This window comes from Microcebus murinus, chromosome 2 (genome assembly GCF_040939455.1).
Source record: "Microcebus murinus isolate Inina chromosome 2, M.murinus_Inina_mat1.0, whole genome shotgun sequence".
Lineage (NCBI taxonomy): Eukaryota > Metazoa > Chordata > Mammalia > Primates > Cheirogaleidae > Microcebus > Microcebus murinus.
The window spans coordinates 110,192,073-110,201,563 of NC_134105.1; the positions used below are offsets into that span (position 1 = coordinate 110,192,073).

The 9,491-nt window shown below is 36.8% G+C and overlaps 1 protein-coding gene across 1 annotated transcript in view; it reads left to right on the forward strand.

The window, feature by feature from the left end:
- Nucleotides 1–9,491, forward strand: part of UAP1 (UDP-N-acetylglucosamine pyrophosphorylase 1) — a 246,640-nt gene that overhangs the window by 77,017 nt on the left and 160,132 nt on the right. The window lies entirely within an intron of this gene.

The following is a 9,491-nucleotide window of genomic DNA, read 5'->3' on the forward strand; positions in this document are numbered from 1 at the left end:
CTACTGGAGTCCTTTCCAGGAAGCATACCACCGCTTTTACTGTAATGGATATGCATTTTCTGCTAACGCTGCTTATGATTGGGCTACACTTAGCTCAGAATGGGTTTGGATGCTGAAAGAATTGATAAGTCCAGACACAATGGGAAAATTGAAAGGGTGGGATTTCCATGGATCAAATGACATAAAAAATGGAAGGCATCAACAGGAAGAGAAAGCAATTGACACCAATGGGGAGGGGACAGCCTAAGCCTGCATAGCTAAGGCTCTGAGCCACTCATGAACAAAGGCCATTTGTAACACACTCGAGCATTGTGCCTTTTGGGGAAACTACTTGAAGAACAAAATTAAAACTATTTAAAAATAAGCAATTCTACCTATAAGGAGAGGGAGGAAACATGTATGGAGGTGAGACTTCTCTAAGTAAAACTTGCTATATAGTTTTAAATGTAGAGAAAGGAGGGGATGGGTATATACAAACACAATGAGTGAGATGTGCAACATTTGGGGGATGGTCACGCTTGAAGCTCTGACTAGAGGGGGGAGGGGGGACATGGGCAATATATGTAACCTTAACATTTGTACCCCCATAACATGCTGAAATAAAAAAATGTAGAATCATGTAATTATTTTATATATTAAAAATAAATAAATAAATAAAAAGCTACCTCTACAAGGAGTAAACAAACTAAAATAATATGTCTAACTATAAATCACTTTGGTGATATAATCACACAGAAAGTTATTTCAACTAACTTTATAATATAGGATTTACATGAACAGTCTTAATTGCATATCCTGCACATTAAATAGACCAGTAAATACATTTAGTAATAATTTGGTATAATTAATTTGAATATATTTAACATATATTATAAGATAAATAAAATTCATACTGATATTAACATATTGAGAACCAAGTAAGATGAAAAACTGCTCAAATTTGCTCACAAATAAGGGGTTTCCCAGTACCCAGAACTTTCAGAGCTAAAACCAAAAGGGTCCTGGGAAAATCCTAGAATAAAGATTTTTTAGCATAAGAAAAGAGATACACATATAAAAGCAAAAATATTAAATAAAATTATTTGATGTTAAATTTGAAGTGTATAAATTAGTATGACCTCACAACTTATTTTTCTTTTTAATAAAAGACCTAGAACAGGAGTCAGAAAACTTTTTCTTAGGCTTTGCAGGCCATAGTCTCTGTTGCAAAACTATGCAATTCTGCCATTATAGTATAAAATCAGCTATATGGGCTATAGTTTGCCAACCCCTGGCCTAAATCAGTGAAAACTCAGTAGCAAAGAGTACACTTTGGGACAAAGCTATGGCTCTAAACACCATTTCTCCTATAAAAGAATCCAGAACTTCTTAGGGGAATGGCTGATTTCATGCCTGGGATGCATAGTTGTGTCAGGATGCAAGAAAGATAGCAAAGACTAATTGAGTCATGTCAAAGGACATAAGACCCATTATGGAAAAATTTATATATCAAGAGAATAATGACTGTAGTTCATTGAAATACATTGAATATATGTTGTCCAATAAAAGATTACCCTTACCCAAAGATAGATTTAGCCCTTTGCTCCAGCTCCTTGGAGATAATCTCTAAGCTTTTGGAATGTTATGCCTGATAATAATGTCTTTGTTTACCTGGGAGTCTTGGGCTATGACAGATAGTCTATATTAACAATGTGATTTATGATGGGAGCTTTGGGCCATCTGATATCAGTTCTATCTCTAGAGGGGCTGGAAAATAAGGTCAGCCAAGTGGGTGGTCAGCCATATGTAGGTGATGATTACCCAATAAAGTCTCTGCACACCAAGGCTCAGGTGATCTTCCCTGGTTGGTAAGACATGCATATTGTCACACATTGCTACTGGAAGAAATAAGCACTGTCTGCACAACTCTACTGGGAGAGGCAAACTGAAAGCTTTGTGCCAGCTCTCTCCTACACTCTGCCCCATTTGTTTTCCTGTTGCTGATTTTAATCCACATCGTCTTGTTGTAATAAATCATAACTGTGAACATAACAGCTTTGCTGAGTTCTGTGAGTCCTTCTAGCTAATTGTTGAGCCTGACAGTGGTCTTGGAGAACTCTTAATTGCATATATAAAACCTAAATGTTTTTCATTGTATCCAAAAAGACAGAGCACCCTCTATCCAAATGAAAACAACCCATTTGTCACCACAGTAGATAACTGAAAATAGGCAATTAAAAAAGAATTAAGAATTTGTTTTGCTTTACTTGTGTGAACTGTACTTCATGGTAACCATATAACCTTAGTTGATTAATGAAGATTTTTTTCTACAGAAGACTTCCAGATAATAAATATAAAAGGAATAATAAAATATGAAAATCACAATTTGTAATTCACAATGAAATAAATGACTCAGGAAGACTGTCAATTGTTGAAAACTTTAGGGAAGAATTTGATAATGACCTTTATAAGAGAAGGATCAAGCTGTCACCACCTGATCAGTTTTATCATCTCTAAGAGTGGGACAACCAGACATTTAACACCTACTAATTTGATGCGACAGGAAAGATACAGTATCACTATGAAGTATACTTCCTTAAAAAGTTGAACTGAAACTAATCATGCCCTTCTAACTAACTTTTAGTTTATGCAAACAGAGCAACAAGTTAGAAGACATCATGAGGAAGCAGACAAATCCAGTGTGTGGGACATTGAGTAGAACAACTAACCTGATTTCTTCATAGGTCATAAAAATTGAGTCAGATAGTTGGGTGAGAACTGCTCTAGGTTAAAAGATATTTATGAGGCATAAAACATGAAAATCTTGTTTGGATCCTGATTTAACAAAGCCAAACACAAAAAATTCCCTGCCAGCAGGGAAAATTAAGTATTGATTAGATATTAGAAAATACCAAGGAATTATTGATGACTTTTTTAGGCGTAGTAATGGCATTGTGCTTATATGAGTAAATATCCATAGCTTTTAGAGACATATATTGAAGTGTTATGTCTGAATCTGGGTGATTGTATATGGGGTTCATTATATTAATGTCTCTATTTTTGTGTGTGTTAGAAAATTTTCATAATAAAAATTCCTTGTATTCCCATGTTATTCTCATCTTGTGTCACTTTTGAGAATAGCTGCATGGTAGAAAGCAATATCTTCAGTTTATCACCTGGGTCCCCTTTCTGTCATCCATAGAAATAAAAGCCAAGGGTAGGCCCCAACCCAAGACGGGTTAATCAGAGACCCTTACCCAGGAATTAGGAGACAATGAGGAAAGAAAGAGGCAAGAGGGGAAGTTAGGAAATCAAAATGGAAATGAGTTCTCTAGGAATGGCTGTATAATAGGTCATTTTTTGCACTATATACTGATGGCCTTATCCCAACAAGCAGTCAGAAAAAAAGAGCTAGTCCCCAAACAGAGAATAAAGTAGACACACGGAGAGAAGCAGAATCAAAAGACAGTTCTACCCAGGTTTCCCATGGAGTTTCATTCCCTGAATCCAGTGATTTCTGAGGTCTGGCTATATCCTTGCCATTGAGTTCTGTGTAATTTTAATACATTTCTCATTAGCTAGTTGGCATTTGTTTTGTTATTTTTTACTAAAGATATCAAATAAATTTAGCCTTACAGACAAAATTCTGTTATCAAGACCAAGGGAGCATGAGGCCAAAGGGAAGGGGTTTTATGATTCTATGATAGAAAGGCTTTCTCATCTACCATCTCCCCACCCCCATTCTTTGTTTCTCTTCCTCCTTCTGCCTTTTCTTTATTTCTTTTTTGTTTTCTTCTTGAGGGCCAACTATGAGTCACAAGGTTCCATGAGGGAGAAGTCACATAGAAACTTGACAGTGTGGCATCAACACCAGGAAGTCCAAGGTCATCACTGACCACAGCAGCATGGTGAGTGCTTGTGTTGTGCTTGTTAAAAGATGCCAGATTGGGGCAGAAAGTGTAGGGCTTCCCATTTAATTTTACTGTCTTAGGAGATGCACTTCGTCTATCTCCTCAAGGAGCTAACCTATTGCACCAGCATCATTCACTGAACATACTCAAAGGTGGGACCCTAATGGACTCTCTGTGACTCTTGAAGGGCAGAGCTGATTATGCGAGAGGCAGTGTGGTGCAGTGGCTCAGCATGAGGCTTTTGCAGTCGGATTGCTTGGATTTGAATTCTGGTTTTACCACTTAGTAACTAATGCAAGTGGTTTAACTTTTTGTGCCTCTGTCTGCTAGAAAATGGAGATGATAATTATATTACCACATAGGGTTGTTGACAGGATTACATGAAGGGTAGTTCAATGTGTGGGGAGATCAGGAAGTACCAGAAGTTCAACATTGTTGTGAAAACATCCACGCGATATTAGTAGATAAGAAATTACATCTTATATTTTCCTGGTTAGAGCTGGAACCCATATTACTGAGTGAAGTGTCCCAAGAATGGAAAAACAAGCACCAGATATATTCTCCAGCAAACTGGTATTAACTGAGTAGCACCTAGGTGGGCACATAGGTACTACAGTAATAGAGTATTGGGGAAGGGGGGAAGGGGGGGCAGGTATATACATACATAACGAGTGATAGGCGCACCATCTGAGGGATGGTCATGCTGGAGACTCAGACTTTTGGGGGGAGGGGGGAAGGGCATTTATTGAAACTTTAAAATCTGTACCCCCATAATATGCCGAAAAAAAAAAAAAGCCATGCTATAACTGTATTAGTTATTGAAAATAATATCTTGGTGTTAAATTAATATGAGCATACCCGAGACATGCAGGTAAACTTCTGAGCTGTTTAAGACATGAATTTGAATAATGCATCCATCTAATAGCTTTAACTATTTAATACATTGAAAAATAGTTTTCACATGTGTCATATTATTTTAAAGTGAAATACTGAGAAGCAAAATAAAAAAGAACCTCTGGAAGAGTGTAAAAATAAAAGGCAAATTTGGTGGATATTATGTAAATTTCAGGAGAGGATGTGATTAGGAAATTTGTTCATTAGGCATATATACATTTGGCAATTTTTTTCCCCATGTAATTTGGTTTAGGTAAACAGACTTGAGTCTTTTTAGGAGAAGAAACTGAGCTTAACCCATAATTCTTTCCCTGCAACAAAGTTTGGTTGCTGGGCTCATTCACAGTGAAGAGGATCACACTATTCAATGTCAAGACAGAGGTGAGTGGGGAGAGAAAAATTAACCACTTCGGTACCAGCGTCAACTATAGTTGATAGCCACAGATGAACGTGCACAGCGACTTTAGCTGACAGCCGTGATATGACTTTTCTGATTTTTCATTTATCAAAATAAAATTGTGAACATTTAAAAATAATGTAATAACAACATGTATGTATATGTTATCTATTCTGATTTACATTACAAGTGAAGCTGCCTGTAAAGTAAAACAAGCTTTCAGTGCTTTAAAGTTTTCCTCATCACACAAGAGCATTGATTCATCGTCAATGCACAGCACTATCGTGGGGGCTATGAGTGCCGGCTGTGGGCAAAGTTTCAGGGCCAGTGAACGCCGTACCGAAGTGGTTAATGAAAACTACTCCTGTTGTTCTCCACCAGAGGAACCTGGGTTTACTTCCTGAGGGAACCAGATCTGTTAGGTGTGTTAGTTTCCTATTGCTGCTGTAACAAGTTATGACAAATTTAGCAGCTTAAAACAACACAAATTCATTATCTTACAGCATCCTTAGGTCAGAAATCTGGCAAGTGTGGCTAAGTTTCTGCTGAGAATCTCACAAGGCCCAAATCAAGATGTTAACAGGCCTATTTTTCTTTGGAGGCCCTTCTTTCGGGAGAATCTATGCCCTTGTTCATTCAGGTTATTGGCAGAATTTAGTTTCATGCCATTGTAGGACTGAGGTCCCATTTTCTTGTTAGCTGTCAGTTGAGAGCCATTACCAGTTTTTAGAGACTTGCCACATGCCTTGGCTTAAGGCCTCCTTCTTCCATTTTCAAAGCCAGCAATGTTGAGTGAAGTCTCTTTCATGCTTCTAATTTCTCCTCTGCCCCCCTATTCCACTGCGTATCTCGGCCTTCCTCTTATACTTTTAAGAATCCTGTGAGTTCACATTGGGCCTACCTAAGACAATCCAGAATAATCTCCTTAAAGTCAGCTAATTAGCAACCTTAATTCCATCTGCCAAGCCTCTACTGTCAAACAATTTAACATATTCACAGGATCCAGGACACAGGGGGCCTTTATTCAGCCTACTACATTAGGGACATGACTGAAGGAAGAGGAGAAAGAAGATGCTGAGGCAAACGTCAGGGACAATCAGAAGAGAAAACAAAAAGGCAGTGGTTGCATGGTCAGCCAGAGGAAATCACATGCGTGCCTGCTGCCCAGGCTGTGTGGCAGTCTTATCCTCTCTGCCACCTTTGTAACTGTGTTTCCTAGGCCCTTAGTGTGAGCCCCGCCCCTGAGAAATCTCACAGGAAGGAGATTGTAATGATTGGCTGCTTCCGGCTGCAGCCACAGCAAACTGTGAGTATCTGTTTACATGCCCAACACTTCTGAGGGCTCCAGTATGAGGGTGCTCTGATCTACTGCCAGAGTGGGAGACAGCAAGAGATGCTTTTGTAGATGTTTTCCTTCTGGGCTTTCGGGAAACATAATTTTATACACTAAGCCTCCTGTATCATGAACAGGAGTCTGGAGGAGTTGTCTTTCCTCCTGAAGGCTTCTGCAAGAGACCAGGTTAATACCATCACCTAGTTTCTTGGTTTTGTATCTCTTGCCCTGATAATACCAAAAGAAGGAAAGCCAGGGAACATCAGAGTAAAGGATCCTGAAAGTGATACCTGACTTTCACCTACTTCTTCCTGCAGCTAAGGATTCTGATCATGTTAAAGGGCCTAGATCATGTCATTGATCTGATCAAGTATTGGGAGGGCAAGAGATTGGCTTCTGGTCTGCAGGTAATTTTTTATTCCTTGACTTGAGTGGTGGTAACACTGATGTGTTCACTTTCTGATAATTATTGATCTCATTAATTTTATAAGTCCTTTTCTGTATATTACAGTTGAATAAAAATATAATGAGAGAAATAATTCCTTCTAACAAACTTCAAACCTAAATGGCTCCATTGGAGAGTTCTACTTTTCATTCAAAGAATAAATAATTTACACAATCTTCTTTAGAGAAACGAAAAAGGAAGAATAATCTTCTACCCATTTGTAAAGTGAGATTCTTATATTGAGAGAACAAGCTTTAAAAATAGTTGCATTAGAAATAAAATATGCTTGAAAAATATTTGACTTAAGCTTAATAGTTTAAATATATAAGAAGCTAAATACAGATTGATAAAAAAATTACCAAGTACCACATAGATATAGAGGTAAGAGCACAACTGATATAGCAAATCAAACAATTAGTTTCTCGAAAAAAAAATTCAACCTTACTGGTAGTAGTTACAAAATTTAAATAAAAATTAATTTTATCAACTACCAAATTGATATATATATTTTAAAATTATAATCTCCAGGGCTGGTGAACCTACACATTGGTAATATCATTTTAGAAGGGAATTTGGCAATTTTATAAACAGTAAAAAATTATTCAATCCTTTAATCCAAATGTTAGATTTCTAAGAATTTATCTTATGGAAATAATCCTAAAATAGGATAATTATTTAAGCAAAAATTACAATCTTGTCATTATCTTACATGGTGAAAAATTGAAAATATCTACAGGTCCTATATTGTGGCTCAGATAAATAAACTATGGTGAATTTGCTTGGTGATCTATTCTTATGTTATCATAAAAAATAAGGAACATAAATGATATTAATGACAATAGAAAATGTTTATGATATACTGCTACACAAAAAAGGATAAACACAAAATTGTGTAAAGATTTTGATATCAATTATCTATTTAAAAACATATTCAAAATTGGCCAGAAAGATGAAATCCTGAGCATTTTTATACTCTTTTGAATTTTCCCTAGTTTTCAAATTTACTACAATAAACATGTTTCTTTTTAAAAACGTGCCCAAATCATCTTTTCAAAAGTACCCATAAAAGAAATAGAAAAGATATTGATGACTTAATCCTCTTAGATGAATAGCAAATGCAAATATTATGTGTCTATTTCTTACCTTAGTCATGTTATGTATTATTCTTAATATTGTAATTTTAAAAATTAGTTATGAATTTATATATCCTGTGCTTAATATTAAAACTGTGTGAATGGAATGTTTTTAATGTCTTGCTATCATAAAAACCAAGTTAAGTTGATTTTGTATATGTGGATCTTTATGTTTTCTTGGTGAGTTTTTGGCCCTTGATAGAAAAAAGATTTCCTATATTTGCTATAGGTCTTCAATAAATAGGTGTTGGTTGGGCCTTAGTAGAGGACAACTCTGGTCTTGACAAAAGAGGACGAAACTGCTCAATCCTTCCTAAACATTTGCAAAACTTAGGCTATTGAAGTGCCTGCTTTATCAGTTCTCCAGTGGAAGTCTTCATCCTCATTTAAGAGGTGAGACCTCTGTAGGGTTTATAGAGCCCATTTCTTAATCTTTGGCATGATGTTTCCAGTTGAGGTTGAAAGGCTAGACTATACGCCTATATTTCCACTCTTCACTAAGCTGCTACGTTCTTTCTGACAAAGTTATGGCTTTGTAAGTATGCAGTAAGAGTCTGACACTATAATTTTGATATTTGACTGCTGACAGCTTTTCAGTCTCACCCCTTCCTCTTCTCTTTCTGCCTCATATTTGGGCAAGCTGACTGAGCTCACAAGACAGCATGAGTACTTCCTCCTTTGTCACTGGCAAGAAGTTCAAAACGCATAAGTTCCTGCCCAAACACAGGAGCGCTTCCAACAGCCCGACTCTCATCCACCACAAAAACTCCATGCCAGGCTCCTTTCACTGCTCTCTCAAGTCATTTTCAGACCAGCTTAGGAAGATTGCTTTGCTCTACTCAAAAAGCCTCATTTTGCAAGTGATAGAACATTTCATACCCCCTTGGTATATGTGTGTGGCATCATTAGTCTTGACACTTGAGCCAAATTTGGGGTGGAGGTCCATCCCATTTCTATAGCGAACAACAACAGAGCACCCTGTAAATGGAGGTGCTGTGCCTGTGTCTCTGAGTCTACATTCAATCCCCCAAACACTGCAGATGACCAGAGTCTCAGGGAAACCTGCTCACACTCTGCTTTGATGCTCATACTTCAGTTTTACTTTTATTTTAAACAAACTTTAAAAGATCACTTGGAGGAAATAGACTTGAGCATATGTGTGTATGTGTGTGTTGATGTTATTTATGTGATCTACATTTTTTCCATCATATAACACAAAGCTGAGGAACTCAAGTCAATGAAAAATATTTTAAGAGTTTTTATCTGGTGAATTGGTATAATATTTGGGGAAAAGTATAATCTTGTAAATGCATATTAAAGTTTTAAACATACAGGCCTCTGACAACATAACATTTGTTATGTTGTTATTTGTTATGTTGTTATGTTATCCTCCTCCTAC